This window comes from Ochotona princeps, chromosome 12 (genome assembly GCF_030435755.1).
Source record: "Ochotona princeps isolate mOchPri1 chromosome 12, mOchPri1.hap1, whole genome shotgun sequence".
In the NCBI taxonomy this organism is placed as follows: Eukaryota; Metazoa; Chordata; class Mammalia; order Lagomorpha; family Ochotonidae; genus Ochotona; species Ochotona princeps.
The window spans coordinates 61,442,597-61,457,185 of NC_080843.1; the positions used below are offsets into that span (position 1 = coordinate 61,442,597).

Here is a 14,589-nt window from a genome sequence, read left to right on the forward strand (position 1 = left end):
ATTCTCTCCAGAGAAGGGCGCTCTACACAGAACAGCAACTGTGCTCTGAGATTCCACCTAGGCCCACATACACACAGTATGTTGATGTGTGTGCAGCTGCATATGGATATGATGCACACGTACCTGAATACTTTCAAGGAATAGTCCCTTCCCCCCGCCTCCCCCGATATACAGTGTCAGTAACCCAGAGAAGTGAGCTCAAAAATGCTGCTGAAGTCAGACTGGGTCCAGGCCCTGCAGAGGCATTCAAACCCTCAGATACTCAAGTTTCCTATATAAAATGTTGTAACATTTGCCTGGGGTCTTTGTAATCCTCCCCTACGTTTGAAATCATCTCTAGTCTAATACTTAATGCAATGCCAATGCCACGTCAACAGTTAATGAGATGAACTACTCATGGAATAATGACAAAGGAAATGGACTGTTATCTATTCAGTACAAACACAACTGCTTAAAAATTCATCTGTGATCTGAGGCGAGCTGAAAGTATCCAGACACAGTGCATGGAATAGACAGCAGCTGTGTATCTGTGGGCCACCAGCCTAGGAAGTGAACTTGGAACTCTCAGAAACCCAGCTCATTTTACCTCCAGAATGACAGGTGTGTGAGGAAGACAGAAGGGCAGTGAGCATGGAGACAGAGTCCCCCACATCCTTACCAAACTGGGAGGACCCCAAACTTGAGTCTCATTTATTTCAAAGGCAAAAGACATTTATGGACAACTTCTCCAGATACTTCTCCAGATACTTCTCCAGATACAGGTAGGACTACCAACTGCTCGGGCACCCTGAAGAGAAGGTACATGAGGGTAGGTGTCTGGGTCAGATTTACACGGGAAAAGCTGGTGTGGCCCAGACTTTTTTTCCTCTCCCCTAAATGTTTATAGTTTGTTGCATTGTCTCCAAAGAAAAGTATATTAAGGAAGGGAAAAGAATGTACTATTCTCTAATGCAGGCCTTAATCTTGTTCTACTAGGATCTGTGTGAGGTTCTTAATAGTTCCAGCTAATACAAGAGAGTGCACTTGGCCTCTGCAAACAGAACAAATCATGAAACTCCCCTGAAGGGATTGGCACTATATTCTGGATTTCAGGAAAAAAAAATAAGAGAAAAAGCATGCACGTGTTTGATCCAGGGAAAGTGACACCAGGAGGAGTTTGGAAAACACTGACCCATCAAGTGAGCTCACCAGAGCCTCTCTAGAGTCTGTGCCACAACTCTAAGGCAGGCAGCCAAGACAGCCACTGGATGTTTCACAAAATTACCTAACGTCTGGCCTCCCACTGCCAGGCTGCCAGGGTAACCTCTTTTCTCACATATATGCTAGAAACTGAACTGAGTGCAAAACCTTTCACACAGTCTTTCACTTCACAGTTTGTTACAATTTCTTAAGGAGAAAAAACATTTTGTATCACTTGCAGAGTTCAAATATCTTTTGATCAAACACTCTTGTATCTGGCATCATTGTCTCACATACAATTCATTATTCATGCGATCCATCAATTTAGAGATCTGGCTGTTTGCCAGGCTGGGAAACAATTCATGTATCTGTAGTACAAGTGTCAAAAAAGCTAGGAATTCCCCTCTGATGGAAGGCTTGAATTACCCACAAACAAAATAATGGAGAACTCTTTTTTTTTTTTTTGTCCATTATGGCGGGAGAGTGTTCCACTCTTTGAAGACCAGCTGAAAATAGCCAGTAATTAAAGACACAGCATTCAGCAACTAGAAAAACACTCAGCACTTGGAAATGGCTGTGGAAATATTTAAATGCTCCAAACACCTTGCAACAATGCTGACAACATAAAACCAACTACTTGATAAGAGAAAGGAAACAACTAGAAATAAACTGCTTGTGTGGGCTAGGAAAAGTTTTGGCAGAACAGAGACCATGGGAAGTAATTCCCAAGGCTAATTCAGACAGCTCAGTGGCAATCCACTTCACCCGGGGGTGCGGGGGAGGCAAGCAGGCCACCCTGACATTTGACCATGCAGCCACAGAGGCATCCGCAAGCGGGTTAACAGTGCAGATGGCCAGGTGTGAGCACCACTGCCTCTACCTGCCACCTTTCTTTATCCCTAAAGGGTGAGGAGGGAGGGAGGGAGATGGGAGGGAGATGGGAGGGAGGGGGAGAGATAATGAAAGAATGAATGACTGCAGGTCTTCTCTCTAGGGTCTGCTCCTCATACGCCCAAAATATATGGCTTTTGGGCCAGACCAAAGCCAGGATTTGGAAACACAATCTGTGCTCCTTAGGAGACGGCAGGGCCTCAAGTACTTGAGTTATCATCTGCTGCCTCCTAGGGTGCATGTTAGCCAAGAAACTGTGGTGGAACCAGAGGCAGGACTTGAACCCACAGACTCTGGCAGGGGATGTGGGCATTGCAAATGACATCTTACTAGTATACCAAATGCCTGCAAAAAGAGATTTTTCAAAGAAAAGAGGTCCATAGAAGACAAGCAAAATAGTTATTAATAATATAACATTAATAGCTGAGTCCTAGGAAACAGTGTCACAGATTTTGAAGATACATCCATATTATAAGAGGCACCCTCTTCACCGAGTTTTTTCAACCCTAGGCAATAAAGTTGCACGATGTTTTGCTGCATGATTGCCTAATTAATGAATATTTCATTGATTTCATGGCATTTATCACTTGGTTATAAAATTTAGTTTAACTATTCAAGTATCAACGGAATGTTTTATTTCTTAAACTTCTGCATATTTTAACCCAGGCATCTACCTTCCTTTTCACCTTACATAGATAACATAACACTGTTACCTTGTAATTTTCACCAAGAAATTTCTTTTTCAAAATAAAATATTTGACTAAGGAATTTTGGGAGTCAGGAGCGGTGTTGTGGCATACATGTTAAGCATTTTACCTGCGATACTTGCATCCCTATGAGTGTCAGCTTGAGTCCCGGCTGCCCACTTCCGATCTACCTCCTTAGTAAGGTGCCTGAGAAAGCAGTGGAATTGGGCCCTGCACCCACATGGGAGACCGGAAGAAGCTCCTGGCTTTGAACTTGTCCAAATGCTGCCATCGTGGCCACTTGGGGAGGGAACCAGTAGATGTAAGACCCCTCCCCTCATCTCTGTTTCTCTCTGTAATGTTGCCTTTCAAATACATAAAACTAATCTGTAAAAAGTAAATAAAGAAAACTCAGGTTCAGGAGGCAACGGTTAGACGGAAAGTGTGAAAGTGGAACGGTGACGGCCAAGAGTGAAGAGAAAGCTTCAAAAAGACGGCTTAAGCAGAAAAACGCCTAACTATAGGCTTTTGGGATTTAAGAAATCCTTCCATCGTCCATGGAAAGGATGCTATCCTAGGCAGTGTGCTAAGCTTCAGCGGCAAGGGGAAGGAAGCCTCCAGTTTCGATAGAAATTCGCATTCATATGAATGCATCCATTTTCAACACTCCTGAAAGACACACATTCGGCTAGCAGTGGTCGATGTCACGGTGATGTGTCCAGGCAAAGGACAAAAGAGAAACACAATCCACAGCGACCACAAAGTGACATATCTTAACAGGCATCAATACGGAGCAAGGCAAGCTCAGGCCAGAGACACCTGGGATAATATTATTTATCAGAGACATCCTAAGCAGCTTTTGACAGGTAGGATTTGTCTTCGTAAAGATAGGGAAAAGTCAAGAAGAGATGGTGAGAAACGACCCTGAAGGCTTTTGCACTACAGAAGTGGACGGAGTTTGTGTCGGACCCGATGACCTCCGGCAGGACCTGGAAGAGGCTGTAAAACCGGCACATCACCAGGGCAACAGAGCCCTGGCAGACCAATGACACACTCAAGCAAGCATTTCTTCTCCTGATAAGGACCGGTGGAGTGGCATCTATTCTGGTTCACACTTCAGGAGAGGTATAAAAGCCTCTTGCACCCTTCTTTGCACGCCTTTTTCATTCCTGCCTTTTGTCCCTGCTACTCACTGCTTTCTCTCTACCTCTGCACTGCGTGGAGAAAAGGCCTGAGAATGGACTTCACCCCAATAAAGGCCTCTTGTCAACAGTCGGCCAAGGCTTTTTTCTTTCCCTAGTGACCAGCAAACCATACAGACCCTGCATTTTAGGGAAGAAATCTGGTTTGACCAAAGAGTATGTCAGGAGAGAATAAAGGAAATCCTAAGAGAAGGACAGAAGAGGTGAGTAATGGCAGAAGGCCCCAAGTGACGGAAGCCATGTCTTGTTTGCTCAGCACTGGGAAACCTCCAAAGGTTGTGAACAGATCAGGAAATCACAGTGAAATGATGAAACTTGGCAAGGCACAAGAAGGGCAGGTGCCCCTTCTCTTGTGTAGCCCAGTTCATGTGGTATTTCACTTCTGCTCCTCTCTCAGCCGCTTCTTGCTTACTCACCTTCGTGAAGCAGTGTTTGAGGCCAGCAGTGTGGTGCAGCATGTTAAGGCACTGTCTACAACACTGGCATTCCATGTTGGCGCGCTAGTTTGAGTCCCAGATGCTCTACTTCACATCCACCTCTTTGTGAATTCACGTGATAAAAGCAGCAAGAGACTGCTTGAGTTCCTGGATCCCAGACATTCCTGTGAAAGATTCAGATGGAGTTCTAGGCGTTTGGCTTTATGGCTAACTGCAGCTACTGTGTCCATTTTGGGAGAATGAACCCTTCTGAGTTCAAACTTTTCAAATAAATGAACAAATATGAAAAAATAAAAGCTGTTACAAGAACAGAATACAAAAGTTAGGCTCTAGTAAGAGGAAACTGCCCATTGGGATGCCACATGAGGCTAGGTTAAGAGACCAGGAGACAAAAGTCCTATTTCTTAAAAAAAAAAATTACTAAGTATGGAGTCATTCTTTAAAGAATTAAAACATCTGCTTGGGTCAAACCAAAACCAAGAACTAGAAGTTTTATCAGGGTCTCCCACATGGGTGGCAGAAACACAAGCGCTTGGGCCATCTTCCACTGCTTTCCAAGGCCCATTAGCAGGGAGCTGGATCATAAGTGGAGACGCAAACTGGTACTCAAGATGGATGCTGGTGTCACAGGCAGCAGCTTAACACACAGCACCATTCCTTTAATTCCCATTTTGAAGGGCATCAACAAAACAGTGTTGGAGTTCCAGACCCTTAGGGAGAAAGATATATTTAACTTGACTTCCTAGTTTTACTTCCAAGAGCACATTGCCTCCGAAATGTTCCTGAATGCTAAGTTGGCTGAGTCAACAACATTTACAAGGCCCAGGCGCCCTGATGGTGGTGACAGGCAGCAGGCAAGAGGCCGGGACTCACACTGTGAGTGCAGCACAGCTCCCAGACAAAATCTGTATGCCCAGCCATCTGCTCTGATGGCTCTGTGCCTGTCATGGGGATGCCAGCTTCAACTGCCATCAGGTACCAAATACTTGGAGCAGGTGAGGGAGGAGATGGGATGGGGTAAGGATGGTTATAAAGCGTGAGCTTGCTTAGGGGAGAGTGCGGCTGCCCTACAAAGAGGGAGGGAAGGCGGGTGATGGGGAGGACATGCAGGGATAGGCTGGGAATTGTAAAGCATTGCATTGACATGGAATAACATGGGAGTCACTGTAAAGATGTAGTTTGACTGTTTCCTAAAAAAGACTGCCAACAGTTTTCTTGTTTCTTTTTAAAAAGGCCCTTTCCTCAAATCCACTATCTCAAACATTCAAGATGATAATGGTTAACATTATATTGAATATGTATTTTTTAAAAGATTCATTTATTCACTTATTTGAAAGTCAGAGGTACAGAGGGAGAGAGGGAGATATATCTTCCATCCACTGTCTCTGTTCCCTACACGGCTGCAGTGGTCAGGGCTGAGCTAGGCCAAAGTAGGAGCTTCTTTCAGGTCTCCTTCATATGTGCAGGGACTCAGGCACTTAAGCCATCCACCCTCAAGTGGTAGGACACACTTCTGCAGGCCAGAGGCTAAGTGGAAGACAATGCATCAAGGATTCCTGCTGCAAGGTGCAAACCTCTTTAGGAAGGACTTTGGCAGCAAAGTTTTTATGGCTAAGAAGTCTCTTATAGAATCACCATGAGCATAACAACTCTGAACAACAGGCTCCATCTCTGAAACTTTCTGTTAACTTTCTTACAAACAAGCTAGTCAAACAAGCCCTATATGGCTTTTTTTACTTATTTACTCTGTTCCTGGATTCACCTTCAACAAACGCACCTAAACCAAGTGCCTTCTGCTTGGTGCACATGGCCATGGGCAGCAGAACCTGCACTTGCAAAGGCAGCTCCTTCACCAGCCATCAGCCCAAATGCCATCACAGTGTGTGAGATCCTGTCCTGCGTATTCCTGAGAAAACACCCTCAAGACATGGACGACTCTGCCAGACCCGCAAGTGAGGCAGATGATGTCTGCAGGTGGGTACAGGTGCTGACATTGACCTTCTTCTCTGCCCAGAAGGAGGTTTTCCTGGTGCCTGATGGATGGACTTAGAATCTCAGAGCCCAAGGACAGGCGAAATTTCCCCAGACTTACTTCTTTGGACATGGACCACAGCTAAATCATAGCAAAGAGCAGAAAAGCGTTCCTCTATTCACCTTCACTTCTCCCTTCATTCACTTAGGCCATCCACACAAGTTTTCCTAGCTCTTTCTACAATTATAATAGGCAAGAAGGACACCCTGCTTTTCCACCTGCGAGGCCACATGTTCAACCTTGGGTCTTCCCCGGCCTGGTTCAGGGTTTACACCTGAACCACTATGGGATGTCTTCCCTCAGTCTCCCTGTGGGTAGCAGAACTCTTCTGAGGAAGACACAGCTGAAGGACAGCAGCATCAGGAGCAGGACACTGGCTCTTACAGAAGTAACCACGGGAGATCAAAGTGCACGTTGCTCCATGGTGGACTTCTGAACTCCAAGCACATAAATGACTTGAGGCTTCCTTTTTGATTTGGCAGATTTCCTTTCATATTTGCCTAGATTCCATTTACAGAGGAGAGACTATGGTTAAAGACTGATGGAGTTTAGTTACTTAAAAGTTCATGGGCTAACATGATCTATCAAGAGACCTTTGAGTAATTAAAAGCAACTTTGAACAGTTTCCCTTTTACATCAATTAGACCAGTTATAATAAACCCCTTTCCTTATCTGAAGCACTTTGAAAAGCTTGAACCATCATCTATGGACACTACTCCAGTTCATCATTGTGTGAATCTTTCAGTAGTTAATACCATGGGAAAAATCCTTGAAGTGGAGCATTTCAATTATACACTTAATATGGGAGTTAAAAGATAAGAGCAGCTGATTTGAACTCAATTTAAAATCTGCTGAATTTATTAATATGGCATAAGAGACTGTAAAAATGATCAAGGGCTTATACAGATGAGCTTGTGTTAACAGCCTACATGCTCCATTTCTGTAACTTAGATTTTAAGCTCTAAACAGTCTACTTTTTGTGTCATAGAGGTGTTTAAATTGTTGTTTAGAGGCACCTGACTTATGACACATTGCATGTCAAAGACTATTTTAGTGAGCCTCATTTTGGCATTTTGAAAATACTAATTTGAAAGGTTGAGTGATAAAGAGAGAAGGAGATAAAGAAAGGGAGAGATTTGGCTTCCATCTCCTAGTTCACTCCCCGAATGCCCACAGTAATCAGGGCTAGAACAAGCTGAAAACAGGAAGCAGGCATGAAGAACTCCCATCCTGGTCTCCCCCTGTGGGTGGCAGGCCTCTAAGATCTCAAGCCATCACCTGCTGCCTCCTAGGCACATTAGCAGCAAGCTGGATTGGAAGCACACAGCAGATGGACCTGAGCAACACACTCTCAATATGAGATGTCGATATCAGAAACAGAGGCTTAACCTGCCGCATCACAGTATATGTCCTCAAGCTTGTATTTTAATTCCATTTCCTGTGATACTTAAAAATTACAGTGGTATGCACAGACATTACAGAGAAGAAGCCAGCGGGAAAAGATGCAGATGGAGAAGAGGAGCAGGAAGAGGAGGAGAGAATAGGATGGGAGGGGGGAGGAAGGAGGACAGGGGAAGGAAGAGGACAGGGGAGGGAAGAGGAAGAGATGGGAGGGGAAAAGGGGGAAAAGGAGGGGAGAGAAGTATAGGGAAAAATATGCAGATTACAGCAACGTCTATCTTTCCTTTCCAACCCAAGTTGTGACTATCTCCAGGTTTGCTGAGTTTCTCTAAAGAAAAGTTTGCCGCCTCCCCCAAGGACCACTGCTATAGCTGAAGGACCGACTTAGTCACATGTCAGTCTTTGTCACATTAGTGAGATGATCACATCCAATTCATCCTGGGTTCTCTCCTGTATTTAATTGATTATTTCTGTAGGTGAGCAGGGATTGTATAAACTTGCTTTACCAGTAGTCAATCATATTTCCTCAACTGTTCACAGATGGGTCTCCCTAATTTAGGTATTTACTACTGCTATCCATCCCAGTCAGAAGGTTCCTTGAAAGACCCCAATTCTGACAGTTTCAATCCAGAACTTTGAATTCCCAGTCTTCGGCTAAACCTTGCACTACAGCCCAAATAAACACAAACATCTTGATCACACAGGCAGAGACTGATTTCAGAGGAAACAGTGCAATTCTTCATGCAATTGAGATCATCACGGCTTAGCGGCTTAGTGGAGACACAGGCAGACTTCCAAGCACAGTATTGGCTGGACACATGAAGCTAAACGAAGCCAGTCTTTGTGCTGGCTGTGCCTTTCTAGCTCTCAGCTCTGATGAAAAGGAAAAGTGCTTGCTGAGCCAGCCCCACACCTGAGGACTAGGCAATGCTGTCGCAGACTATTTCTTCTTCGCTTGAATCCTCTTCTGCAATCTCAGAAGAGCAAGCGGCTGAGGCTTAAGAATCACTATACAGTCCCCAATAGAAAGTAAACACCAAAGCAGCATTAGCTATCTTTTCCCCAAGTCCTTGCAAATCATAATTCCTATTCCTTAGAAAAAGAAGGAGGAAATCCTCTCAAAAGCCCTGATTTTACTTAGCACATTGCTAGTCTGAAAAAAACAACGACCACTTGTTCTCTCTCATATATGGAAGCTAAAAATGTCTGACATGTACAGAGCCAGGATCCAGGCTTCAAATGCTGATTACTGAGGCAGGAAGAGCCAGGATCATGGGCACCCAGACACAGCAGGGTGAATTTAATAAGCTCTGTGTTTGCAGCATGGTGGGGTAACCAAAGCTTACAGCAATGTAGAATACTCTGTAGAAAGAACCAGAACAGGGGAGTGGGTAACTCCAAACACAACAAAAATATAGAAAAATGGAAGGGGTGATTGCCTGGTATACTCAGCTTAAGCTAGTGATATGTATTGAAATGTTACACTACACTTCTAAAAATGTGTACTGCCTGTTAAACCCCCAAATCTGAAAAAAATACATATTATATAAAATAATATATAATATTTTGATATATTAAAATATACTATACATAAAATTATATAGTTACATATTATATAGAGAATATACCTAATATATAATTAGTGGTAAAGCTAAATGTTAACTAGCTTATGATCAATGACTCAATATTCAGGAAAGCCAAACATAGCCAATAACATAAGAGAAAACACTTAAAGTTTTAGTGAATGATAGTCACACAACACAAAAATTAAAAGCCCTTTTTTCATTCACTTCTATTGGAAAAACTACAAGTCATATCTGCTGTTCCAACTACCATCCATATAAAGCAAAATTACAAATCTTTAAAAACTATCCTAAGATCACTCAAGCGAATTAGCATTCAAACTGTTTCTGCAAATTCTGATAAACAGTCTAATAAATGAACTTAACAACCCTTTCAAAGCCTCCAAGTTCAGTGAGATAACAAGCAAAGACTCAAATTCATCCCTTTCCTTAGGAAGAGACTCCCCTTGGCCCCTGAAGACACTGATGGCCTCAACACAAGCCCTAAGGCCTTGGAAACATGGTATGTGCTGGCTTCTGAGCGTTAGGCTCATACACAGGCTGGACCACAGTGATTTTCAGTTCTTGGGTACACACTTCTCCCTCTTCAGAGCATTTCCTCATGGGTCCCCAGAAGAGGCAAGGCTGTCCTCCACTCACAGTGACGGTGCCAACCAGGGACAGCAAACTCCTGTGTTCACCCTGCTTTTCAGTGGCAGAAGACACCTATGCGTCTCCCCGAGCAGCACCATCACATACAGTCTCACCTTCTCTCTCTGCCCACAGGTCTTGGAATGGAATCTCCTATTAAACTGCATAATAATCCAAATGGGAATCGAAGAAGTCAAGCTTTCACTATACGCAGATGACATGATTCTCTACATAGAAGACCCAAGAGACTCAATACAGAGACTGCTAGATCTTATACGAGAGTTTGGAAGAGTGGAGGGATACAAAATTAATGAACAAAAATCAACAGCCATAGTGTATGCAAATAGCCCAAAGATGGAAAAAGACCTAACCAGCAAGATACCATTCAAAATAACTGAGAAAAGTATGAAGTATCTGGGAATAAACCTAACCAAAAATGTAGGAGACCTATTTGAAGAAAACTACAAACTGCTTAAAAAAGAAATTGAACAAGACCTTTAAAGATGGAGTAACATCCCATGCTCCTGGATAGGTAAAATCAGTATCATTAAAATGTCTATACTGCCAAAAGCAATATACATTCAACGCAATCCCAATCAAATTGCCCAAAACATTCTTCACAGATCTGGAAACAATGATTCAAAGGTTCATCTGGAAACACAAAAAACCACGAATAGCTAGAACCATTCTCAAGAACAGGAAGTTAGCAGGGGGAATCACAGTCCCAGACCTCTGGACATACTATAGGGCAGTGGTTATCAAAACAGCCTGGTACTGGCAAAAAAATAGAGAAGAAGATCAATGGAGCAGAATGGAAACCCACACAGATACAGCCAAATAATCTTTGACAAAAAGACAAACGACAATCCAGGTAAATGGGAAGGTCTGTTCAATAAATGCTGTTGGGACAACTGGTTGATAGCCTGCAGAAACAAAAAGATAGACCCACATCTCTCACCATACACTAAGATCAGATCTAAATGGATAACAGAACTAAGCCTACATCCAGAAACCTTCAAACTTTTGGAAGAAAATGTTGGAAATACTCTGCAAGATCTAGGGGTAGGTCCCTACTTCCTAAAAAGGACTCCAAAAGCAGTAGAAATCAAGACTAGAATAAACAAATGGGACCTCATCAAACTAAGAAGCTTCTGTACAGCTAGAGAAACAATCAATAAAGTAAAAAAGCAGCCCACAGAATGGGAGAAGATCTTTGTGCACTACGTAGGAGATAGAGGGCTAATCTCCAGAATATACAAAGAACTATGAAACAGCCAAAACACCAAAACAAACAAGCCACTCAAGAAATGGGCACGGGAAATGAGCAGACACTTCACAAAGGAACAAACCCAAATGGCAAATAAACATATGAAAAAATGCTCAAGTTCCCTGGCAATAAGGGAAATCCAAATTAAAACATCAATGAGGTACCACCTAACGCCAGTAAGACTGGCCCACATGAATAAAAGCACCAACAATACTTGTTGGCGAGGTTGCGGGGAAAAGGGAACCCTACTCCACTGCTGGTGGGGCTGCAGGCTGGTACAGCCTCTATGGAAATCAATATGGAGAACATTCAAACAACTCAAAATCAACATACCGTATGACCCAGCTATAGCACTCCTAGGAATATATCCAGAACACTTGTTTTATGAGAAACCAACATGCACTCCTATGTTCATAGCAGCACAATCAGTAATTGCAAACACATGGAAGCAGCCAAAATGCCCATCAGCAGAGGATTGGATAAGAAAGCTATGGTTCATCTACTCCATGGAATACTACTCAGCTATTAAAAAAACAAAATGCAGTTCTTTGTGGCCAAATGGGCCAAACTGGAAACCATAATGCTAAGGGAAATGAGCCAATCCCAAAAGGTTAAATACCACATGTTTGCCTTAATTTAAGATGATACGATGTTATGTATAACATGTTATGTTAGGTTTGTTATACGTTGTGTATAAACTAAAATTGAATTGTCAATGAGGTGGTCACAGAAGGTGGTTAAGAACTTGCATTTACTTTTACCATATTGGTTACTTATTACTATGTCAATTAATTCCATAATGATGTAAATTTTTGCTGATGGGATGTTGGAGCTTTTAATTGATCGGGATGATACTCTGCTGGCTCTGTCTTCAGACCAGAGAAGGTATACCTAAGAAGCCGTTGAACTTGACTGGACAATAAGATGCTGGACTTTATGTTTGGTATATGCTTGCAATGGGGGAACCGCAACTGAACTTGAACTGTGGTTATGCAACAAGGTGGAGGAATCTACCATGGTGGGAGGGTTTGGGGAGGGGTGGGGAGAATCCAAGTACCTATGAAACTGTGTTACATAATACAATGTAATTAATGAATTAAAAATAATAAATAAATTTAAAAAAATAAACTGCATAGTAAATCCTTCTTGTGATTTGAAAATATTGACTTTCTCTTGTGTCTCCAGCTGGAGATTAGAGCTTCCAGAGGGCTCGTGTGATTGGGTCAGGACTGCTCCAATAAACTATTTTGCAAACTTAGCCTAGGTTAGGAAACAAAATCTATCAGTCTTTTGAGGATTGTGCAAAAATGTGTCCACCAAGATGCGCATCTTCTTGGCATCTAGCATCCTATGAGTCACTTTTACTTTAAATACAAGCGCGAGAGTGACTGAGAGAATTTGTGGAGGTGCCAGCACTGTGGAGAAGCACAGTAAGCTACCAGCTGCAATGCTGGCATCATATGTAAGAATGCAAGTTCTTTTCCAGCTGCTCTGCTTCTGATCCAGCTCCCTGCTTCTGTGCCTGAGGAAGCAGTAGAAGATGGCCCAAGTGTATGGGCCTGTCCCATGATATGGGAGGCCAGGGTATAGTTCCATACTCAGGAGTGACAAATGGATAGGCCAGAGAATTGAGCTCTTCTCTGTGTCCACTCAACCCACAAGACTAACATGTAACCAGGTTCCAAAGAGGAAACATTAGGATTTGAAAGGTTCAGTTCTTAAGACAGTATTGCTTACAGTATTTCTTAGTTTTTGATTTTCTTTCCTAGGAAAGGTAAGCCACTAGCCACAATGTTACTAGTCACCCAACAGGAAATTAGAATCATTACTGAAGAGGCAGGGGTTCTGTACTTTGGTAGCTAAGTGGTTAGAGTTTCCATCCTGAAAGCCCATGGACAGCAGAGGACATGTTCACTTCATCTTGTCTGAAATGGAGAAGCCCCAGGACTCATCTCAAAAACAAATACCAAGACATATCAGGTCCCCTTTGTTGCCCTCCTTGTTTCTGGATCCTTCCATTCCTATCCTGACTAGAACATGCGATGCAGGCCCGGAGGATAGTTCTGCAAACCCATGTTTTCTAGGTAAGTGGGGGTGCAATCACGGTGGCTATCTCCAAAAAATCCTCACCTGCCAACTGCTTAATGTTGAAACAATTGTGTACTGCAGGGAAAGTTAGCTCGTTGCTGCACCAGAGGACACCCAGAATTGGACATCATTCAGGAAAAACACTGCCTAATACACATTTACTTCATGCAAGCAATTCAGGGAAACTTTTTTAAAATTTAAAGGTTTTTTTTAAAGTTTTTTTTTTTTTAACAAAATGATGACATGGGCATTGTAACTTTAAAGCTACAGGACAGAGGGAATGGCCGTGACTGTGGAGCTGGATCACCAGCTTGGCAGGTAGCTGTGTATGTTTGGGTTGGGAGTCAACAAGGTTGAACTGCAGGGTGAGGTGAGGTGGAGGTAATTTGAGCTGGCAGTGTTTTCATGTTTCTGTGAAGTGCTCTTCTAGTTTCTTGTCCCCGGCAAGGATGCAGTGATGCAAACAGAGGAAACTAAATGGACTGGAGGCTAGGGAGGGAGGAGACTGAATTGTGAAACTATTCCTTGAGTCTACTTAAGCGTGAATTCCAGAATGGACTTCTCATTGTCAATGAACATGAGAAACATGTCAGTACCTGCAACAAGCTTCACTTCCCCAGGATGCCAGCCAATGACCAAATGGCAGGGATTCTGACCTTCCAAGTCTACACTCTCAATGCCAGTGAGGCTGGCTGTGGTTCCACACCATGGTGAACTGGGTCAACTTGTTTGCCAAATACCACTGCCTGGTCTTGCATAAAATATTTCTTAAGCTCTTGCTCCCATTCCATCCCATAGCCCTGGTCCAGATCCAGGCCATCTGCCTCTGTTCATTCATTAATTCACTCATTCACGCTTATCATTCTAACAGAAGCTCCCCCGCGTCTGTAAAAGATGGCAGAACAGAAGCCTCCAGTGCAGTAAACATTGAAGAGGAAGACATGAACCCAATGATAACACTCACAGTGATTCTCTGTCAGTCTTACTGTTACCCAGTGTTCTCTCTTTGCTTTCTTTTTTCCAGGAGCCTATCTCACCTTCTAACATGCTATATAATCTGGGACTATCTTATACATATTTATCAATTAGGTCTCCACTTATAGAAATATAAGGCCTACAGGAATTTTATTTATTTATTTTGTTCCACTGTTGTTTTCAAAGCACCCAGAACTGTGCCTGACTCATAGGAGTAC

The 14,589-nt window shown here is 43.0% G+C and overlaps 1 protein-coding gene across 2 annotated transcripts in view; it reads right to left on the bottom strand.

Moving 5' to 3' along the window:
• Window positions 1-14,589, bottom strand: part of MTUS2 (microtubule associated scaffold protein 2) — a 524,310-nt gene that overhangs the window by 159,210 nt on the left and 350,511 nt on the right. The gene's annotated exons all lie outside the window — the stretch shown is intronic.